This window comes from Rhinolophus sinicus, chromosome 16 (assembly GCF_057876585.1).
Source record: "Rhinolophus sinicus isolate RSI-liver-muscle chromosome 16, RSI-T2T, whole genome shotgun sequence".
Classification (NCBI taxonomy): Eukaryota; Metazoa; Chordata; class Mammalia; order Chiroptera; family Rhinolophidae; genus Rhinolophus; species Rhinolophus sinicus.
Genome location: NC_142516.1, coordinates 7,859,408 through 7,880,577, shown reverse-complemented (window position 1 = coordinate 7,880,577; position 21,170 = coordinate 7,859,408). Strand labels below are relative to the sequence as shown.

Here is a 21,170-nt window from a genome sequence, read left to right as displayed (position 1 = left end):
AATTCTGGTGGGTAGATGTTTGCACTGTTGAATCCAGGTTCCATTCTCGTAACTTTTCTTTCATACATTCCTTCTCTTTTTCTCTTTATTCTATGCTCTAGAAATTTATTTCAGCCCACTCATTTATGCTTCAGCAAACTTAAAAAAAAATCAACAATGACCATTTTTTAATTTACAAGCTAATTGATTCCTTTTAATGAATGCCATTTTGATAACTTCCTGTCATTGTTCCACGAATGGAATTCCCTCCTTTATCTGGGATTCTAAATATCCTTAATTCAAAGTCCTTTTCTGACTGCTCACTTCTCTGTTGAGCTCCCTGTTGCTCTTCGGTAGTGCTGGCATTCTGGGGCGCTGGGTGACCCTCACCTTTGAGGAGGGCCCCCCCCACCTCCCAACAACACATACTGTGGCTGTAGTGGCTCCTTCTTCCTGCCTTGGCTTTCGTCTGCTTCCTTCTTTTGGGGATACCTGTTTCTCTAGCTCAGAACATTCTCTTGTTTTCGAGTACACTTCTGTTTGAGTTAACTGACTTTGTAAATCTTTGTCTACCAGTTCCAGGGCTGGATGAAAGATGGTGAGACTTTTGTGTTCGCTTAGTCTCTGCCAGAAAAACAGATTTCCTGCCCATTGGTAACTGAGCATTCAGCAAAGTGTGTGACCCCAAAGGCCTGAGGGGGGAGCCCCTTGGGAGCCTCTGGGAGGGCTCCTTCTGCAGCTTTACTAATCAGCAGCCAGAGTCCTGGAAGGCTCGGACCCGCGTGGGTGAGGTCGTGCTGCACCGCGGAGAACAGGATCCCCTCGGCCCCCACCTTCTCCTCTTCTCCATCCTTGTTTCTGTTCCACTTGCTCCTCTTCCTCCAGCCCCAGTGAATCATCCCTGTGTTAGTTAGAACTCTTAAAACTCTGGGTTATCGTGACTTTTAAAAAATGAGTAGTTTCAGCAAAAGGGGGGATTTATTGGTGGAATCTTGGGAAGTGTGGTAAACAGCCAGACTGAGGACGGGAAGCTGAGCCTTAACGACGGGCCGGAGGAAACGGGGTGCTGTGGGCTTCTCTCTGCACACCAGCGTCACCCTCCTCTCCCACTCTGAACCGGCTTCCTCTCAGTCCCTATGTCCACGTGACAGAACACCTGCCACCAAGTGCTCCAGAGCTGGCCACGTTACAGCTCTGGCCATCCGGGGCGCCTGAATCAAGAACTTCTATCCGAGATAAAGTTCCCAGAAAGGACTCACCACTTCAGCTTGGGTAGATGCTGGGTAGACAGGGGGATGCCCTGCTCAGACCCCCCTTTAAGGAAAAACTTGCGGCTGCTGCAAGGAGGGTAGTTAGCTGCCAGCCTCCACCTGTTAACTCTTTCAGGCCTGCCTCAGCTGCCAACCAAGGTCATGGTCTCGGGATGGCCCCAGCCAATGACTGTGGCACCACAAGGCTGGGGTAGAGGGGTCCAAAGCGGACTCCTCCACTGACAACCTTTATCCTGGAGCTTTCCACGGCGCCAGCACAGCCTGTCAGGCCCGCACCACAGTCTGTCAGCTCCCCACACCTCCTTTCACAAGCCCAGTCCCCGATAAACCATCTGCATTCCTAATTCTCAGTTCCTGCTTCCCTGAGGACCCAAGTGACACACCTCTTGGCCATTATCTGAGGCCAAGGGGTCAGGATGACCTTGTACAAAATAGCTGCTCTCACACAGACACGCAGGGAAGGGAAATTGCCTAGAAGAGGGGGTGCCCAGGACACTCCCTGTCCTGTCACCTCCAGCTGAGGATTTTTAAACATTAACTAATTCATTTTTAATTGTGGTAAAATACACAGAATATAAAATTTACCATCTTAACCATTTTTAAGTGTACAGTTCAATGGCATTAAGTACAGTCACATGGTTCTGTTACTGTCACCTCTCTCCACCCACAGCACTTCATCTTGCAAAACTGAAATTCTGTACCCATTAAACACTAACTTTCCATTCTCTCCCCCAGCCGCCCCCCAAAATTCTGATAACCACCATTCTACTTTCTGTCTCTAAGAATTTGAATTTGACTACTCTAAACTAAGTACCTCATATATGCAGAATCATTACCATATTTGTCCATTTGTGACTGGTTTATTTCACTCAGCATCACGTCCTCAAGGTTCATCCATGTTGTAGCAAGGGTCAGAAGTTCCTTCCTTTTCAAGGTTGAATAACATTCTACTGTGTGTGCGTGCGTGCGTGCGTGTGTGTGTGTGTGTGTGTCTGAAGGGCCACCCCAGTCCCAGAGCTCCTGCTGAGACGAGCAGAGGTCTCTGTTGTAACTAGATTGCAGTTCAGCTTCATTGTCTCCCCAGTTCTTGGGGCCTGAAGGGACCAGATAAAGTCCTCTATCAATCTGGTTTGAAGCCAAATTTGAAAACCACTGCAGTAAACCCTGGAACAGTTCCAGTCAGACTGTCAGGGCCGCCGCCCAGGGTGAGGTCAGTCACAGCAGTGTGTCAGGCTGCCCAGCCTCGCACCCCTGGGCTCTGGGCTCTGGGTAGAGACTGGACCCACCTCGACGGACACTCCTCCCCTCAGTGTCCCCAGGACCCAGCCAGCTCAGGCCCTCGGAGGCACTGACCAACTCCTGCTACACTTCAGCTTGCTGACGACCTTCACACCAGAAGCTGCAAGGACAAGGTCTCCTCACCAGACACTGACCTGCAAGTCAGTGTATTTCACACCGCACGGCTTCGTTCATGCTGCTCCCCCGGGAGAAATGTCCTTCCCACTTTGGTCAACTCCTTCTCATTCTTCTTGGTTCAGCTCAAGAGACCTCCTTCACGAAGCCCTTCTGGACTCCTCTCACCACCACCGCACACGTAGAGAACCCCCCCTTTGTGCTCCCACTACAGCCCCAAACCACCAACCCCATGTATGTGTCAGTCCCCCCAACCAAACTGGACACTCCTTGAGGGAAGAGCTTGGCTTGGCTCTCCTTGACGCTGCCAGCGCCCAGCAAGCACCTGGCACAGAGCAGGCACCAGTGAGTGTCGACCGAGAGGGACAGACTGGGCTCTGAGCCCCGGGAACAAAGTATGTCTGACCTTGTTCCAGTGATGTCCAGATTTCTAGTTGTTGTTGGGTCTACTGATGGTGAACACTGTCCCACTGCCCTAATGTGTGGCAGAGGGGAGCTGCTTCTGTTCAGCCAAGTCTGCCCACCAGCCAAGACTGAAAAGACCCCGAGAGCAGGGCCAGGGTGAGACACGAAATCTAAGGAGGCCTCGCTCGCAGGTGCCAGGCCTGCACCTGCATACCTGAGAGCAAGGTGGCCTTGCTTTTTGCTCCCTGGGCACCTTGTCTGCCTCGCCCCCGTCCCACCCCTGCCTTGTAACAGCAGCAGCAGCAGCAACAGCCACACCGGACATTTATGGAGTGGTTACTACGTGCAGGTCACCGAGCTCATCAATTTGCGGCACGAAGTCATCCATCCACACAAACCCTCTGAAATGGGACCTGGCTGTCTCCACGTTACGCATGAGCACAGAGAGGCGAGTGCCTGCCGAGCTGGCACAGACATCCACTCCCAGCCTGGCCTGGTACCTTGCAATCCTGCCCTGGAGAGAGAGCCCCTTCCCTCCACTGTTCCCACCTCCGGGCCTGTGCTGTGCCAGGCTCCAGTGAAACACTCTGGTGCCACATTTCCCTGAATCTTCACAACAGTCCTGTGCAGTGGGCGCCATGGTTCTCCTTACTTTACAGGTGAAGAAACCGGGTCTCAGGGAGATGTGGCGCCCCCCCACCCCCCACTCCCTCCGGCCACCCAGGGTGTCAGTGGCACAGCAGAAAAGAGTTCTCTCCTGTCTCCCCAGAGGACTCCTCTGTGAGACCTTCCACCAACCCGCACCACATCAGGTATTTACGGTCTTGCCTGTAAAAGGACAAGCCATCCTGATAAGATAGAAACATTTTATGGGGCAACAAAAATATAGATAAAATTTTATAGTGCAAATCAGGAGGAGGAAAGTATTAAGTTCCACAAACACCTTTAAATTTTAAACAGCCCCATTGCAGGGTCCCCAGAGCCAAACTTAAATAATGGATCAGAAAGGGGATAAATTTCCTCGGTCCCCTGTGTGACAGTGGGAGAGACCTGATCGACAAACAGACAGGAAGGGGGGTGCGGGTGGCCGCCCGGTGCAGTGCCGGGCCCTGGTGAGCCACAGTGCGGGCAGAGAGCCTTGTCTTTATTGTACTTATAAAATATACATGGCCCTTTATTGAATTGCCTGCTGTCGAAATCTGCAAGAATGTTATTGCCTTTTACTGTCCTGGAGAGAAGCAGAGCAGCAACATCTGTGTAATTTCATAAGATGCAGGAGCCATAAATCTGATTGTGCCGGATATAAGATCGATCGTAAAAAATCACGCATTGAACAGAGATCGGGATGCTGGGAGGCAGCAGGGGCCGCAGCAGCTTGTGGGGGGCTGGGGGGAGGCGTTGCCCCCCACCCCCCACGTGCGGTCCCAGTGGGGCTCTGGACAGCAGGTGCTTTGGAGAAGCAAGACACTCTCTGTGGGGTCAGAGCTTCCTTGGGGACCCTATGTGGTGACAAAACCCTCCCAGACCCAGGCCCAGGCCCATGGGAGACTGGCCCACAGGCGGGAAGCAAGAGCTGGAAGGAAAGGGAGCCCAGGAGCCACTGTCCTTGACACATGCGAGGAACAGACGGATGCAGACACACTCACTGTCACCCCCAATATCAGGGACACACTGACACACCCAGGGACACAAAGGTACAACCAAGAAACGCACACCCCAACCCGTCCCGACACCCCTCACGACACCACCCACAATGACCGAGTTGCCTGATCCTTCCCTTCTATCAAAACTTGCTTTATATCTTCACAAAAAGCACAATTATTTAGAACATATATGTTGATATTTGGGATGGACACAACAAATAAAACCCCTCTCTTTCCCTTTGAGATTGGAACCCACGGGAAATAAGACGCAGACAGATCAAACATCAGCTGAATTACTGATCAAATCGGAATGGAGGGCACGGCTGAGATGAGCGACCCAGTGGGCCTCCTCACGCGCCTTCTGGACTGAATGGCCCTTGGAGGGGCACAGCCTTCTGAGGAAACCTACACACCCCGGCTTGGGCCAGCCATCAGGCGCTGTCCCTACAGGCAGGACCATGGCGTCAAGAGAGCCCAGAAGGGGCTGGGTGGAGCATGCTCAGTTCCTGTCCCCAAATGCACTAATCAAGGCTCACCGCCCCTGGGGCAGAATCAGTGAGGGATGCAGAGATGCCAGGAATGCTCCTCCTGGAAATGTGAGTCTACTCAGCAATGGAAGTGTCTCCATCCCGGCCTCTGACCTGAGACGAAGTCCCAAGAATCTCATCAGAAAGTGTGAAAAGATGGGAAAGGCTCGTGCAGGACTTCTGGGCTCTCTGAAGGCCTGCAAATTATCTTTTCCTGTCACTCACAGGTGCCCTGGCCCTACAGTTGTGTGAGAAAGGTGAATTTTTGAAGGGCAAGGAAGTGATGCAGAGATAGGAGCTGGTCGCTGGCAAGGAGATGGTCTTCCAACCGCACTCTATCAGTTACCTGTTGTTGCGTTAACAAATTACCCCCAAACTTAGGGGCTTGAAACAAGAACATGTGTTAACTCATAGCTCCTTGTAGGTCTAGAATCCTACAAGGTGTGGCCTAGCTGGGTCTCTCACAGGCTGCAGTCAAGGTGTCGGCCCCATGGGGCCCTCAACCTATCTCATAGCTCAGCTGGGGAAGAATCCAAGTCCAAACTCACTTGTGTGGTTGTTGGCCATACGCATTCCTCAGGGGCTGTTGTCACGTGGCACCCTCAGTTCTTTGTCACGCGGGCCTCTCCAGCATGGCAGCTTGCCTCATCAAAGTATACAAGCTGAGAAGGCAGCACAGAGAATACCAGCAAGACGAAAGTCAGTCTTTGTGACCTAATCACACGAATGGCATCTCCCTGCTTTTGCCATATTGTATTCATCAGAAGCGAGTCTCACGCAAGGGGAGGCAATTAATTACACAAGGGCCCGAATACCAAGATGGGGATCACTGGGAGCCATGCCAGAGGCTGCCTGTCACCAGCACTCTTTCTAGAAGCTCCTCTTCCCCAGCCACAAGCAGGAGCCAGAAGGATCCCTGAGGTTGGTGGTTCGAAGCAGACTACAATGAGAAGGTAGACATGGCGAGGCCAGACTGGGAATACAGCTAGAGGCTACTGGGACCAGGACCAGAAAGAGGTGACCCTGGGATTAAGAGTGGGATTCTTTACGTGAAAGCCTTAGAGCTGCCCTTGGGGGTGGATGAGGTCGCAAGACTATTCTAGGCTAACCAATCAGCCATTGCAAATTCTATTTTCCCTTGCAACTTTCTACCACAGGCCCAAAAGCTGTTACTCTTTTTTCCCCAGGGTCTTTTACAACCAGGATAGCCATGTGATCCAGTGCTGGCCAATGAAATGCAGTATTAAGGATGGCTTCTGTGTAAGAAGTAGCTAGTACCATCCACCTCCCCCTCCTTCCTGTCTCGGACGCAGACTTGCTGTCTGGAGTGGTGGCAGCCACCTTGTGACGGTAAGATGATGACCATCAGGAGAGAAAAGCTGCTAAAAATACTGAATTAGAAAGACAGAATGAACTTGGAAGCCATCATTGAACATGGGGTCAGCCACCTTCCTCCTGACATCGTTTTACATGAGAAAATAAACTCCTATTTGTTTGAGCCAATAGTCACTGAGTTTTCTGTTAGCTACACAGCCGGACACATCCTTTATCTGGCTGATCGCGGTAGCCAACAGAGAAAAATGCAGCTTTGAAATGGGTGTCCCCTTCTGCGATGCGATGCAGTGCACTAGTTTACAGACACAAAAAGGCAGAGAGAGATGAAAATTTTTTTAAAGGCATGCCATCCAATTTGGCAGGAGTGTGGGAAAGCGATCATTCTCATGTACTGTTGGTGGAAGTATAAACTGGTTTAGCCTTATTGCGAGTAATTTAGCTATATCTATTATACTATGAAATACATAAACTCTCTGACCTAGAAACCTCGCTTCTATAAATCTATCCTACAGTAATAATCACATTCCCGTGTAACGTGGTAAGCATAAAAATGCGCATTGAGCATTGCTTATAAGAACAAAGTTGGAAGCAATCTCTATTTCCATCAGCAAGCACACAGTTAAATACATTATGGCTAAAGTCTGTGCCACCCACCATGGCAGCCACTGGCCACACAGCGACTCAGCACTTGGTCTGACCAGTGCAAATTGAGATGTACTATTAGTGTAAAATACACTCTGGGTTTCAGAGATTTAATATTTAAATATAATGTAAAATACCTCATTAATATTTATATATTGTTTCCATGTTGAAATGATAATATTTTGGACCTATTGGGTTAAGTAAAATATGTTATTAAAATTAATTCCTCTTGTTTCATTTTCTCTTTTTCACTATGGCTGCTAGAAAATGTAAAATTACATGTGTGACTCACGTTCTATTTCTATTGGGCAGTGCTGTTTTAAACAGCCTCTAAAAGAGGGAGGTAGCTAATGAATGCTCATTTGGAAAAAGGCCCACAATACATTACTAAGTTATTAAAGAATTTGAACAACTAGACAATTGGTAAGATCCCAAATTTGGAAAAGAAAACCAGTGAGCGTTGTATGTGTAGACAAAATTCTTACAGGACCTACTAAACCACTAACAGGTTATCCTGGAGTAAGAGTGGGGTCTTGCTTTTTGTTTTTATTTGATTTGTTATTATTATTATATTGTGTTATTATTTGATTCTGTTGCACCAAGCATGTATTTCTTCTGTGATTGATACGATTTTTAATGGGAAGACAGAGGAGTAAGAGCAGCACAGTAGCAGCTGTGGCCACATTTTGACCACGGAACCCTGTGCATTCGAAACGAGGTTTCTGAAAAATGCAGAGGCCCCCGGGGGCGAGAACTGCAGAAAAGCCTAGGGGGGCGAGCCCGGGGGACACTGGCTCAAAAGAGACATCCAGTTATGCAGGACATCACTGCAGCATTCTGACCGCACCTGCCCCACTTCTTGAGGTGGCTGGAAGCCACCCCTCCTGAGGGGGCACGAAATGTGAAGGGTCTGAGGGCTGCTGTTTGACAAAGCTGCATGCAGTTCGCCCACCTCAACGGTCTCCGTTAAGACTCATTTGTAAGTAACAAAAGCCCACTTCCAAGCAGCTTAGGAGAAAAGCACGTTGTTGGTGTTATGGGGTCTTTATTACCCGTCACTCTCCAGGGCTTCATGCTTAAGTAGGAGGCTTAACCAGAACTGGTCTGCCTGCATCAAAGAGACTTCCCATCTCGTCTTGCAACCTGGGGCCTCCCCACCCTTCCCGTGTCCACTGAGAAGTTCTTGGCCATTGCCTCCGCCAAGGGAGTCCCTGTTGCCAGGGAGTCCCTTAGGAAGCGTGGCTTCTGGGGGCCTCCTGTATTTATGTAGAGGGTGGGAACTCTGCAAAAGGCTTATGCCTCAGTGTGACTCTGTTGTTGTTCTTGTCATTAATTTTTTTTTTTTTTTTGTCATTAATTTTCAAAGTGCCAAATTCAAGAGCCTCATGCGTGTTAAGGTGGAATTACTGGAGGAGAGGAAATCTGCGGGACCACATGTCCCCAAGGCCATGTCAAGGACTCTCTGTGAGGCATCTGCCGTGTTCCCAGTGCAAGGGAAGCCTGTCGTGACACCTGCCAGGCCTCATTCCTAACTGCCAGCTGAAAGCAGGACAGTGCCACCTGGATGTCTGCCCGTCCTTCACATCTAAGATGCCCAAACGCTACCTGGCGCCTCTCTCACTCCTAGTTAGTCCTGCACTTTTCTTCTCCTTCTCCTCGCTTTTTTTTACATTTCACCACATATAATTTTTCCAACTTTATTGAGCTATATTTCACATACCCTAAAACTTAGCTGTTTAAAGGGTACAGTTCTGTGGTTTTTAATAGAGTCACAGACTTGTGTAACCATCACCACTATCTAATTTTAGGATATTTTCATCACCCCTTAAAAGAAACCCCATACCCACTAGCTGCCACACCCCCATTAACCCTCAACCACCAGCCACTGGGAACCACTAATTTTTCTGTCACTACAGATTTGCCTATTCTGGACATTTCATATAAATGGAATCATAGTATGTCATCTTTTGTGACTGGCTTCTTTCACTTAGCATGTTTTTAAGGTTCATCCATGCTGTATGTAGCATGTATCAATACTCCATTCCTTTTTATTGCAGAATAATATTCCACATATGAATACACCATGTTTTGTTCATTTACTCATCAGTTGATAGACATTTCAGTTGTGTCCACTTTATGGATATTATGGATAATGCTGCTGTGAACACCCATGTACAAGTTTTTCTGCGGACACATTTTTCATTTCTCTCAGGCATTTACCTAGCAGAGGAACCAAGCCTTCTAATCTTCCTGTGAAACTGACCTTTCCTCACATTCTCTAGCTTCCCAGGCCACCCCTCCCTTTGACATCCATAAAACAGCCACGTGAGCCCTCACGGGGCAGTGACTCACTGACTTGCCTTGCTCTCGTGTAGCAGAAATTTCTGAGGGATGCTTATGTGTTCTGCAGACCCATCTCCTCGCAAACAGGCCCGTGGCTTCAGGGGTTTCTGCCAGGCATCCCTTCCTGCCTGTCACCTCTTCTCCAGGATATTGTGGCTCTCCTCACATTGCTTTACCCCAAATGTAGATATAGGCACCCCCCAAATTCTCCCAAAGCACAGCCAACGCCAGACTGTAACATTTTGATTTTTACTAAAAGCTAGGGGTGGGGATCCAAAGGAGGTATGGAGATTAGAGGAAACATTAAGACCAGATGTTCCCAGAGAAATAAAGGGAGGGAACTCTGCTAGAGGCAGAACGTCGCCAGATTCTCTCTACCCCGGAAGGGTGTATAAGGCATGTCTTCCCTCCATCCACAGCTTAGTACAGGCACAGATGAAGGTCTGGCCAATGTGTTCTCCATTTCCTCCACCCTCTACTCTCCTCGTTGATCTGACACTGGGTCCTCCCGGCCCAGGGGTGGAGGTGAGGAAAGCGAGGGAAGGGGAGCAAGAAAGCTACTACCTGCCTGTCCTGTCATGGCCTGCCGTCATGCTCTCCAGATCTGGCAAGAGTTCAAAGCTGAGTTCCTTTCTTGGGTCTTTACATGGGTTCTGCAAAGACCTTTAATCACAGGATTTCTCCCCTTCGTACTCTTGGCCCAGGTAAATACCCCTCTATTCTGGCCATGGGCTTACGCCTTCCTCAGCTCGGAGGAACTGGCAATACCTTCAGCTCTGTTCTGACATGGTGTCCAGGCCTCCATGCAGCCCGTTGGTGAGGGCAAAGACAACCCCACATCCTGTCCACAAGAAGCATCTATGTATCCTCAGCCACGACAGACCATGAGAGCGAAAACCCCTCAGAAAGACGCCTGTCCTTTGGTTCCAGCAGCCAATCAGCCCACCTTAGCCCTTCAGATGTCTCAGGTGGGATTCAGACCCAAGTCCACTGTGGGCCCTAACTTCAGGTCCTAACTTCCGCATACCAAGCTCTCCAGATGGTTCCTTTGAAGCCTCCCTTACTAGCCTCAGGTAAGAGACAGGTAACCCCTGCCTCTCCCCGCTAGGGACCGGGGACTCACATCACACCAACAGCTCTCTCCAAAAGCCATTCCACAAATCCTTTCAGTAACCACTACCCTGCCTCTGTCATAAATTCAGTGTGGTGAGAGGTTGGAAAGTTGTCTAACGAATTTCTCACCATCAACTCTCTGCAGGTTCCACGAGGTATCTGGTCTCCTAATTTCTGTTGGTATCTGATGTCTATTGCTTAGGGCATGGCCAAAACTTCCCTTTTAACAGTGTTATCCTATGACACTGCTGTTGGAATAGCAATGTAAGAACTGGAACTACAGGGAAACAACTAAAAATCTCCAGATAGCTCAACAAGGGAAAGAACAACTTGTCAGTGGACAGCTCATTTACTACACCGAGTGTGAGGCAGAAAACATTTAAGAGATCTGAGCGGAAAGGACTGTGATGCTAGAACTCCATCTCCAGCAGAATAACAATATTCATATAAGAAGACGAAAGAAAATTTCAGACCTGTACCACCAATATATCCTTCCTGAAAAAACAATTCAAAGAAGTATGTAGTCAAGACACAAACACTTAAAAATGTGGTCTGCAAGAAACATGGGTAAGAAATTAAACCTGTTAAGCTTTTTTTGTTTTGTTTTTTGTGGCTCAGGTGCATTTTACTCCATTTTAAGAACTGTTAAGCTTATAGTTAATTCTAACTAATAATTAACACTGTAAAATTTTATGCACTATTTCAAAAAGGATTCTTGAAATATAAGACACATACACTAAAAAAAGTTAATCAAAATAATGCATCATTTACCAATACATGTTAATTTAATAATGCTTTTGAAGTGAGGATGGTAAGGGAAGGGACACTAAAACACGCTAAAGGCCAAATCTTGTTTGTACATTATAGATACTTTAAAATTTTGACATTGTTATTAGCAATATAATTCTGAATACGTTTGTAATTCTTTATATTAAAAGAGAAAAGCATATAGAATGACCCAAAAAAATAAGGAAAAAGATCAAGCCACTAAAAGTCAAACAAAAAGAGAAAACTACAAAAGTGAAAGAAACAAAGTATAACATAAGATGTCAAAAACAAGGCCAATTATTAACACCTGTAAAAAATTTAACGATTAACTTCTCCTATTAAAAGACAAAGATTCTCGGGTTGTGTGGAAAAGAAAACTCTAGCTCTATCCTGGGTTCAGTTATCTGTTGCTGAGTGACAAACCACCCCAAAACTTAGTAGCTTAAAACAACACTAAACTTATTTCTCACGATTCCATGGGTCAGAGATGCTATGAGGGCTTGGCGGGGGTCACTCACTAGCTGCATTTTGCAGGTGGCTGGGCCGGGCTGGGCAGTCCCTGAAGACCTCACTCACGCGTGTGGTGCCTCAGTGCTTTGCTACTGTGGCCTCTCTGGCCCCAAGTGTGCTTTATCATTTAACATTACAGCCTCAACGGCTTTAAAGTACGATGGCTGGCTTCCCCAAACACGAGCAAAAGTTACCTGGCCTCTTAAAGACTGGGCTGGAGCTGACGCAACGTCACTTCCTCTGCTTTCTATTGGTCAAGGCAAGATACCAGGTCGCCCTGATTCAGCCAGAGGGGAATAGACCCCACCTCCTGTGGGTGGAGCTACATGTGCTTAATGAGAAGGAAAGAATTTACGGTGGCCATCTCTTGGGAAACTGTCTACTTCAGTTGTGCTTTACAAGAGCTACAGCTAAAGGTAAATAATTATGAAATATTTAAAATAGACAAGTGTATGTCAGGAAACTCCAAGTAGAATAAAGAGAGTCTGGTAATGCCCGGATTTTAAGGGCGTAAATCAAGGGCAGAAGCATTAAGTGGAACTGCGGGATATTTTTTAACTGATAAAATGTACAATCATTGAGAAAATGTAATAATACCCATTTAGTGAACACTCACATAGATAATTCTGTTTCATTGCACAACAATTCTAGGAGATAAATGCTATTCCTCAGCCCATTTCACATATGAGGAACTTGAGGAACTTGAGGCTTAAGTAAATCATCCACACCTACGTGTTTTGTAAGGGAAAGAACCAAGATGTGGAGCCGGGTAACCTAATACCATATGCCTGCTCTTTTTTTTCTTCTTTTTTTTTTTTTAAAGATTTTATTGGAGAAAATGAACAGGACTTTATTGAGGAACAGTGTGTACTTCCAGGACTTTTTTCCAAGTCAAATTGTCCTTTCAGTCTTAGTTGTGGAGGGAGCAGCTCAGCTCCAGGTCCAGTTGCCGTTGCTAGTTGCAGGGGGCACAGCCCACCATCCCTTGGGGGACTCGAGGAGTCTAACCAGCAAACTTGTGGTTGAGAGGATGTGCTCCAACCAACTGGGCCATTCGGCAGCTCAGTGGCAGCTCAGCTCAAGGTGCCATGTTCAATCTTAGTTACAGGGGCGGAGCCCACCATCTCTTGGTGGACTGGAGGAGTTGAACCGGCAACCTTGTGATTGAGAGCCCACTGGCCCATGTGGGAATCGAACCTGCAACCTTCAGAGTTAGGAGCATGGAGCTCCAACCGCCTGAGCCACTGGGCCAGCCCCATAATGGCTGCTCTTAATCACCGAGTAATTGATTAATTGTGAATCTGAATCACACATATGGACAAATACACTGAAAATAACATAGTATAAAACAAAAACTGAAATATGAGGAGACTTCTACAAAACCACCACCAAATTAGGAGATTTTAAAACATCTGTGTCAAAATTTAACAGATCAAATAGCTAAAAAATTATATAGAAAATTGAACAAAATTGACCAGATTGTTTTAATATAGACAGAATTTGAACAAGGTATACCTTTTTTTCCAAATGTTCACAGACCATAAAGAAAAATTGATTAAATAATGAATCCCAACGTAAACCTCAATAAAATTCAAACAGTAGAAACTACAATTTCTACAAATCAATAATAAAAGGACAAATGATCAAATAGAAAAATGGGCAAAGGATAGGAAGGGATAATTGACAAATGAGGATATATAAATGGCCCAAAATATATAAAAAGATGTTCAAACCTCACTAGCAAACATGAAACTTGAAATCAAATCAACAAGATACTTTTTTTTTTTTTCACCCAATGGGTTAGGAAAACAATTAAAAATTGGATATCAGTTGTTGGTAAGAGGGAAGGCTTTTGTATAATGCTGGTAGAATGAATATTGATATGGCCATTTTAAAGAATAATTTGGAAGTGTCAATGAATAGTTTAAACGTGTGACATAACAACTCAATTTTGCAAAATCTACACTGGACTTCTGGTGCTGGCCACGATAAAGTAAGCCACTGCAGCTGATCTCTCTCTCTCTCTCTCTCTCTCTCTCTCTCTCTCTCTCTCTCTCTCTCTCTCACTGATTACAACAAAAAGGTCTGGACACAATACAAAGGGCAACTGCCTGATGACTGAAAATAGCAAGTGGATTGGCAAAGGGGGCCAAAGCTGGAAGGAAGACTCTTTCAGGGTAAGTTTTCAGGGTTTTTTGTTCCTCTTTAATCATCCAGCTTTCACCCAAGGGTGGCCCCAGTACTGAACTGTGCAGCAGGTACAGGCAGCAAAAACTCCAAGAGATCCCCATTTTCCTGGACAGAGAATTGGAAAAAGAGGCCTCTGTGAGTCAGAGAGTGTGGGGTGTTTCTTCTTCTCTGTTCTCTCTTTCTACCTTTTCTGAGAACAGAAACACAATAATCAATACAATCAAAAGCTGGTTCTTTGAAAAGATAAATAATATTAGAGCCCATGGGTTATTTCCAAAGCCATACTCACTTTATGACCTCAAATGCTTTTATTAACAAAACAGGAAGATTACAAATAAATGAACCAAACATTCAACTCAAAGAGTTAAAAGAAAAAAATTAAAGAGGAAAGAATTAGTAAATATAAAAGCAGCAACTGCCTAAGTTTAAATCTCAGCTCCACTACTTGTTAGCTGTGTATCCTTAGGCAAATCACTTACTAATTTTATAATTCAGTTTCTCCATCTATAAAATGAGACAACTATGGTTCCTAATTCATCGGTTGTTACAATGATTAAATGAGTCAATAGAGCTTGGTATAGTACTCAGCAAAAAGTAAACACTATGTAAATGTTTGCTACTGTATTTCTCTACTGCTACTATTACTATTAAATTTCTGGCAAGTCTGATGAAGAAAACAAAAGAAATAAAACACAGAAATACATCATGACTAAGGTGGGATTTTTAAAAAGAGAAATACAGAGAAGATTTTTAAGATTATAAGCTAATACTGTGTATCACTTTATGCTAATAAAGCTGAACTTTTCTAGGTAAATATGATTATTATTTCAGGAAAATATATATGATTCAAATATACTCAATAGGGAGACATCAGAAAAGACTAATAATACAGCAAATAAGTTTAAGGCCATTGTCCAATGCCCTAGGACCAGATGGTTTTACAGATGAATTAGCAAACATTTTAGGAATACCTGTTGTCTACAGTCTTTCCAAAATTTTCAAAGCACTGAAATGCACTCAAGTGTATGGAAAATTTCCACTTCATTTTATAAGTCTTGTATAATGCTGATACCAAAAGCAAATAAAGCACAAAAATGAAAACTGTATTGAAAAATCTCAACTAAATGAAAAATAATATATTAAAAAAAAATCAGGTAAAAAGAATAATGTGTCATTACCAGGTTTATTCTTGGAAAGCAAGGTTAGTTTAACTCAAGAGTGGGGGCTTGAAGGTAAACCACCAGGTTTTGAACAGGCTTCACCACTTCCCAGGAACTGGCTCAGTGACCTGGGTAAGTGACGTGACCTCTCTGTGGTTGTTTTCCAAATTGCAAAATGTAAATATTAATATCTAATTCATAGGGATGGGAGGATTAAATGAACATAACTCATTTGAAGAACTTAGCCAAATGTTTGGTACATAGTAAGCACTCAAAAATGGCTAGATATTAGTAATAATTTCAAAAATAATTAAAAACCCCTTGATGATGCAATTGGCAATTGGCTTGAGCTCTCTACTAAGCTCAAGTTCTCAAACAAGTTTAACTAAATATCTTAATTTCTGGGTGGGAGGAATGGAGAGTAAGGCGGGGCAGGGCAGGAAACTCAAGGAGCAGGGGGACAGAGGGTGTGTCCCTGTGTTCTCAGTATTCTTCCAGCCCAATCTCCCTACATTGGTTTGACATAATTAGTATCAAACAACCCAGGAATTCCTAGAATTGCTGCTCTTATCCTAGAAGTCTTAGCCAGCCACAGAACTCAGAATAGTCCCCAAGGATATTTAAGTCATAGCAGCAAACAACCACCAGGAGGCAGCAAACTGCAGCTAAAGATGGGGCATATTAGCTGCCACAGCCAGACCCAGGGAACCCCTGGCCTACTGGCTGCTCAGTTTCACCCTGTTTGTTCCACAGTCATGCAATCCTGCAGTTTATCCATTGGAATATCTTCAACCACATTTAATGCATTGTGATGGAGTTTGACAAATTTAAAATTGAAAAGCAGAAAATTATCTGAAAATCATAGATATCTGAAAATCATTTTATCAAATTGAACTTCCATTTCTATTTTTTAAGAAAACTCTTAGTAAACCAGAAGTGGAAGAAAATAGTCTTACCATGATAAAAGCTATTTGTTCACTCACCCGACATCTTTTTTCTAGAAATCACAGCAAACATCATACTTACTGGTGACACCTTAGAGCAGCAATTCCAACATGACCCTGTTAGAACACTGTTCCAGGAGAAGTTAAACAGTAAGGCATGAAAGAAAATGGTAGATGGTCAAATCAGTTGAGGATATGTTTATTAGTCTTGGACATCCACAAGGCATAATAGCATCAAATTTTCTGATTATTGCTGAAATAAAGAAACAAGTTTGTCTTTGTTTAACCCAGCATGTTTTAAAGTTCTTTGGACCCAGAACTTTTTTTTCCCCTCAATAAAACTATTAGCATCCTGAAGACCAGTGTTCTTCAAATGTCAGTTTGGGAGACATCACATTCAAGGTAGCAACACTTTCGGGGGTGTCTCCTGCCACAGTGGTTACTTGCCTTCATTCTGAAGGTGCTAGCCAAGACATTAAGATAACAAAAAGAAAGGAAGGGTACCTACATCAACAAGGTAGAGACAAAATTGCCATTATTTGCAGATGATGTGTTTGGCTACCCTGAGAAGCCGAGAAGATAAACTGAAAAACTACAAGAACTTATCAGAGTATCGAATAAAGAAGATGACACAAGGTTATAAATATACCAAGATCAATATCTGTTCTCCACACCACACCAGCAATAACAAGTGAGACAGCATTGAGGGGGGAATACACTTAGCAAAATATGTGCAAAGGTGTGTGCTAAAGAACATTTTAAAAACTACTTAAATCAATGGAGAAATGGATCCTGTTTTTTGGATTGTATTGCAAAATTGTCAGTCTTCCCTCAAAGAATCTATAAATTTGATGTGATTCCAATAAAGTCTCCACAGGAATTTTTTATCTTGAGAAATTGATTCTATAGTTCATCAAGTAGAGTAATTGCACAAAATGGTCCTGGATCCCACTAGATATGCCTGGGGTTCAGGAACTCACTCTTGGATGGAGAGGGGAGCAGTTTTCTGAGAAGAAACATGTAGGTGCTTGGATACCCCAAAAGGTGTCTCCATCATGCCATCACTCGTGACCTTCATAGACACTTCCAACTCCGCTTGAGAAAACTGGACCCAGGATCTTCCCCCACTAACCTGGCCCTTCTGCAAGAGTCGTCTGGTTTGGCAAGATACCGTCATAATCCCAGTAGGGCAGGTCTGAAGCCAGAGGTCCCCTGAACCCCTCCCACATGTCCAACTGACCGTAAAGTACAGGTGATTTTATCTCCTAAATATTTCTAGAATCTGGTCATGTTTGTCTACCTCTGTTGCCATCACCCTAGTTAAAGGAATCATCATCTTTCACCTGGACCACTTCAATTGGTAGGTACTTGGCCACCTGCCAATATTTGCCACCCTGCAGTAGTGCCCTTTAGCAAATGTAAGGTTAATCAAGCCACTCCCTTTCCAAAACCTACACAAGACCAACCAGGCTCTGTATGGTCTGGCTGCTGCCTACCTCACCCGCCCCATCACCAGCTGCTCCTTTCCTTGTGCTCTGGACTCCTGGGCCACTGGCCTCCCTCCACCCTCTGGAGCACACACATGCCGTCCTGCCTCAGCATCTATGCACGTATTGTTCCCTGTTTCTGGGCTGCTCTGCCAGAGCCACTGTATTGCACAACCCAGGAACACACTGATTTCTATGGTACTGACGCCCCCTAGAGTTGTGCAGCAGGAGCCGCTCTTACCACGCTGTCTTCTTCCAGTTAATGTGTACTCCCTCCCGTTCAGAGCTCACTTCAGCAGAGCTTCACCAGGAATCCCTGACCGGACCAGGTCAGCTGCCTACTTCTTGCTTTCACCGTTACGAATTTACCACAAAGCAAAACACATTGTTTATTGTATAATAATGTTAAGGCAGCTTTATTGAGGTATAATTTGTATGTAGTAAAATTCACCAGTGTACAGGTCCATGTTCTGATAAACACACACAGTTGTGGAAACACCACTTCAGTCCGGATATAGAATATTTCTGCCACCCCGGAAAGTTGTCTCGTGCCCCCTGGAGTCAATCCCCTCCCGGACCCACGCCCCTGGAACCACTGATCTGATTTCTGCAACGATAGTTTTGCCTTTCACAGAATGTCATAGAAATGGAATCTATAGTATGCAGCCTTTTGTGTCTGGTTTCTTTCACTTCGCTGTCATATAATAATTTAATGTGTGTCTTCCCTGCCAGAATGTAAAGCTCTGCACATGAGGAACCATGTCTGACTCAGTAACTACTGTATCACCATGGTGTTCCTCAACCTTTTTTTCATTACTGCTTCTCTGAGGAGAAATTTTTAATTTAATTTAAATTCTCCCTGGTGAGAGAAATTAAATACTGAAGACGAAGATGTTGTTGAGTAGGGTTGAGCTTCGGAGGGCCACAAAACATCGCAGTAGCTAAATAGTTTTTCACCCTCCAGGAATGAATTTTCACCCCTTGGGGGTGATATCACCCCCATTGAGCATGCATGACTCAGCACATAGTACATGCTCAACAAATGCCTGTGAATTGATGAGAGAACGCTTACAGATATTGCCACGTGGTGGCACCTCCCAAGAGAGCCAGCTCATCTCATTGGAAGCTGAACTGCTGAGTTTCAGGCCAAGCTAGGAGTGACGACTCACCCCGATGTGGAAACACCCTCCTCCTTCTCTTGAAGACCCCACCAGTACCCGCAGGGCGCCATGTTGGTGGCTTCAGAAGCGAGGCCCAGCACCCATGTATTCAAGACATAATCAGATTTGTGCTTTTGAAAGTCCACTCCAGCTCAGAGAAGGAAAAGGATTAGAGGAACAAGATGGAAATGGGGGAGAGCCTATAAGAGGCTGTTGTAGTCTTGGTAGGAAATGAGGGTAGTTTGGACTTGGCTAGTGGCAGTGGGATGGAGACAAATGGATGTTCTTGAGAATCATTTAGAAAATAGAATCAATAAACTTGGTGATGATTTAATTGTGGAAAGGGGAAAGAAGGGGGGATGTATCCATATTTCTAGCCTGGACACCTGGGGGACTAGGGGTGTCATTTCCTGAGTTTGGACACTTGGTCACAGGACGCTGACGACATGAAGTTCAGTTGTGGACTCTTGAAGTGGAAGTGGCTTTGGGTTATTCAAGTGCAATGTCTAGTTGGCTATTGGATACACAGGTGAGAAGTTCATGACCTCTTCAGAGAACGTGAAGCATGAGAAGAAAAGATGGCACAGGGCGGACACCTAGGAAACAGCAAGACGGAAGGGTGCCCAGCCAGAAGAAGAGGCACGAAGGTGAAATGAACCATGATTACAGCATTAACATCTAGATTGTATTTGGATTTTTTGTCATTGTTTTTGGGTCTTGCTGGTATAAACAATGCTGTCATGAATATCGTTCCATAAAATATCTCTGTGCAAAGGTTTTTGTGTGTATAGGATTATGGTTTCAGGACAGATTCTTAGAAGAATAACTAAAGGGTAAGACCATTTATGACTATTGATGTCTTCTGTCACATTGCCTTCCAAAAAGTTGTCGACATGCTTTTTTGTCACCAAAATATGAGAGTGGGTGCTCACCAATACATTCAGTCTTGTTCTTTTTAATCTGTGCTGGTTTGATAGCAAGGAAGGAAGGAGAGGAGAGAGGGAGAAAGAGAGGGAAGGAGGGAGGGAGGGAGAGGGTGGAGGGAGAGAGAAGGCAGGTGGATGGAATCTACAAGGTTTGGTGACTAATGTGACACAGAGAGTGAGAACAACAGAGAAGTCAAGGGTGAGTCTTAGGTTATCCACTTGGGCCCCTGGGTGATGCTGGGTCGATAATTAGGAGGAGAAGCTGGTTTGCCACAAAGGTGATGATTCAGTTTTGACTTCTTTGAGTTTGAGGGACATGTGAGGCATCCAGAAGGTCAGATGTCAAAGGTAAATGATGTTTGCAGGTCTGAAGCTCAGAAGAGAGACTTGGGTTCCAGAAGGGCTGGGCTGCCCTAGCAGTTCTTGACCCAGAAGGGGAGCAGGACATTCAGTGCAGGGGGCACGTCTCAGGGAACCTCAGGACCCTGCAGCCCATCCTCTCAGCTGTCTTCTGATTTCAGCCGCAGCGGTGGTGGACAGTTCCGTACACGCTCAGCCTCCCCTAGCGCTGACAGCGTCCCACCTCAAGCTCCCTCCGTGTCGTTTCCCTTCTTCATCGCCACCGCTCTGTGCTCAGCCTGTGCTTAAGAGCCGCCTGGAAACGTGAAGAGTTAGTGTCATCCCTCCAAAGGAGACAGGAGCCTATGGATTAGTGCTCCGCCCCATCCTTGGAGAGAAAATTCTAGGTGGGGGGCGCTCTGTACACTTCACAGAGGCCCTGGAGGAGTCAGCCCCTGGTGCAGACAGCTGCAGTCTCGGTACTGTCTCCTGACATTGCCTTCCCTCATCCTCCCTCCCCCTCACTCCTGCTTCCTGGGATCACATCCAAACAAGCTACCTGAAGTCAAGTCCTTGACTCAGACTGCTGCAGGGTGCCCTGGCCTCCGCACCCTTTCCATACCTGCACGGCACATGTGTCACTGGGCTGGGTGGTTGTTCCTTCCTGTGGTGGGGCCAGCTCTTTTCAGGGAAGGTAAACAGCTGGAAAAACACTCAGCCTAAGCTGACCGAGGTTTATTTGCACAGCCCTGGAATCCTGACCCTGAACCCTCTTCACAGAGCCGGGGTATTTACAAAACAGTCTCCTGGAGGGTGGGCAGTCTCGCTCCTTCAGATGGAAGACGGTGGAAGGTTGGAAGGCAGGTTTCTAGTCCAAAATGACGCTCTCCCCGCAGGGAGTCAATGCCCCTGCCTCCTTCCCTGCTCTGTATTGCCCCCCAAGCCGGTGAGCAGGGCCTCACCCAAACTCAGTAGGGCCCTCCATCATCATCTGAATGTTCTCCTACCCCCATCT

General features: G+C 45.7%; 1 long non-coding RNA gene across 1 annotated transcript; it reads left to right on the top strand.

Annotated features, from left to right (window-relative positions):
• Positions 1-12,270: 12,270 nt before the first annotated feature.
• On the top strand, positions 12,271-19,861 carry LOC141571373 (uncharacterized). Its single transcript, XR_012496123.2, has 3 exons — positions 12,271-12,365; positions 14,033-14,126; positions 16,789-19,861. It is a non-coding gene; the product is annotated as an uncharacterized LOC141571373 (long non-coding RNA).
• The last annotated feature ends 1,309 nt before the right edge of the window (positions 19,862-21,170 follow it).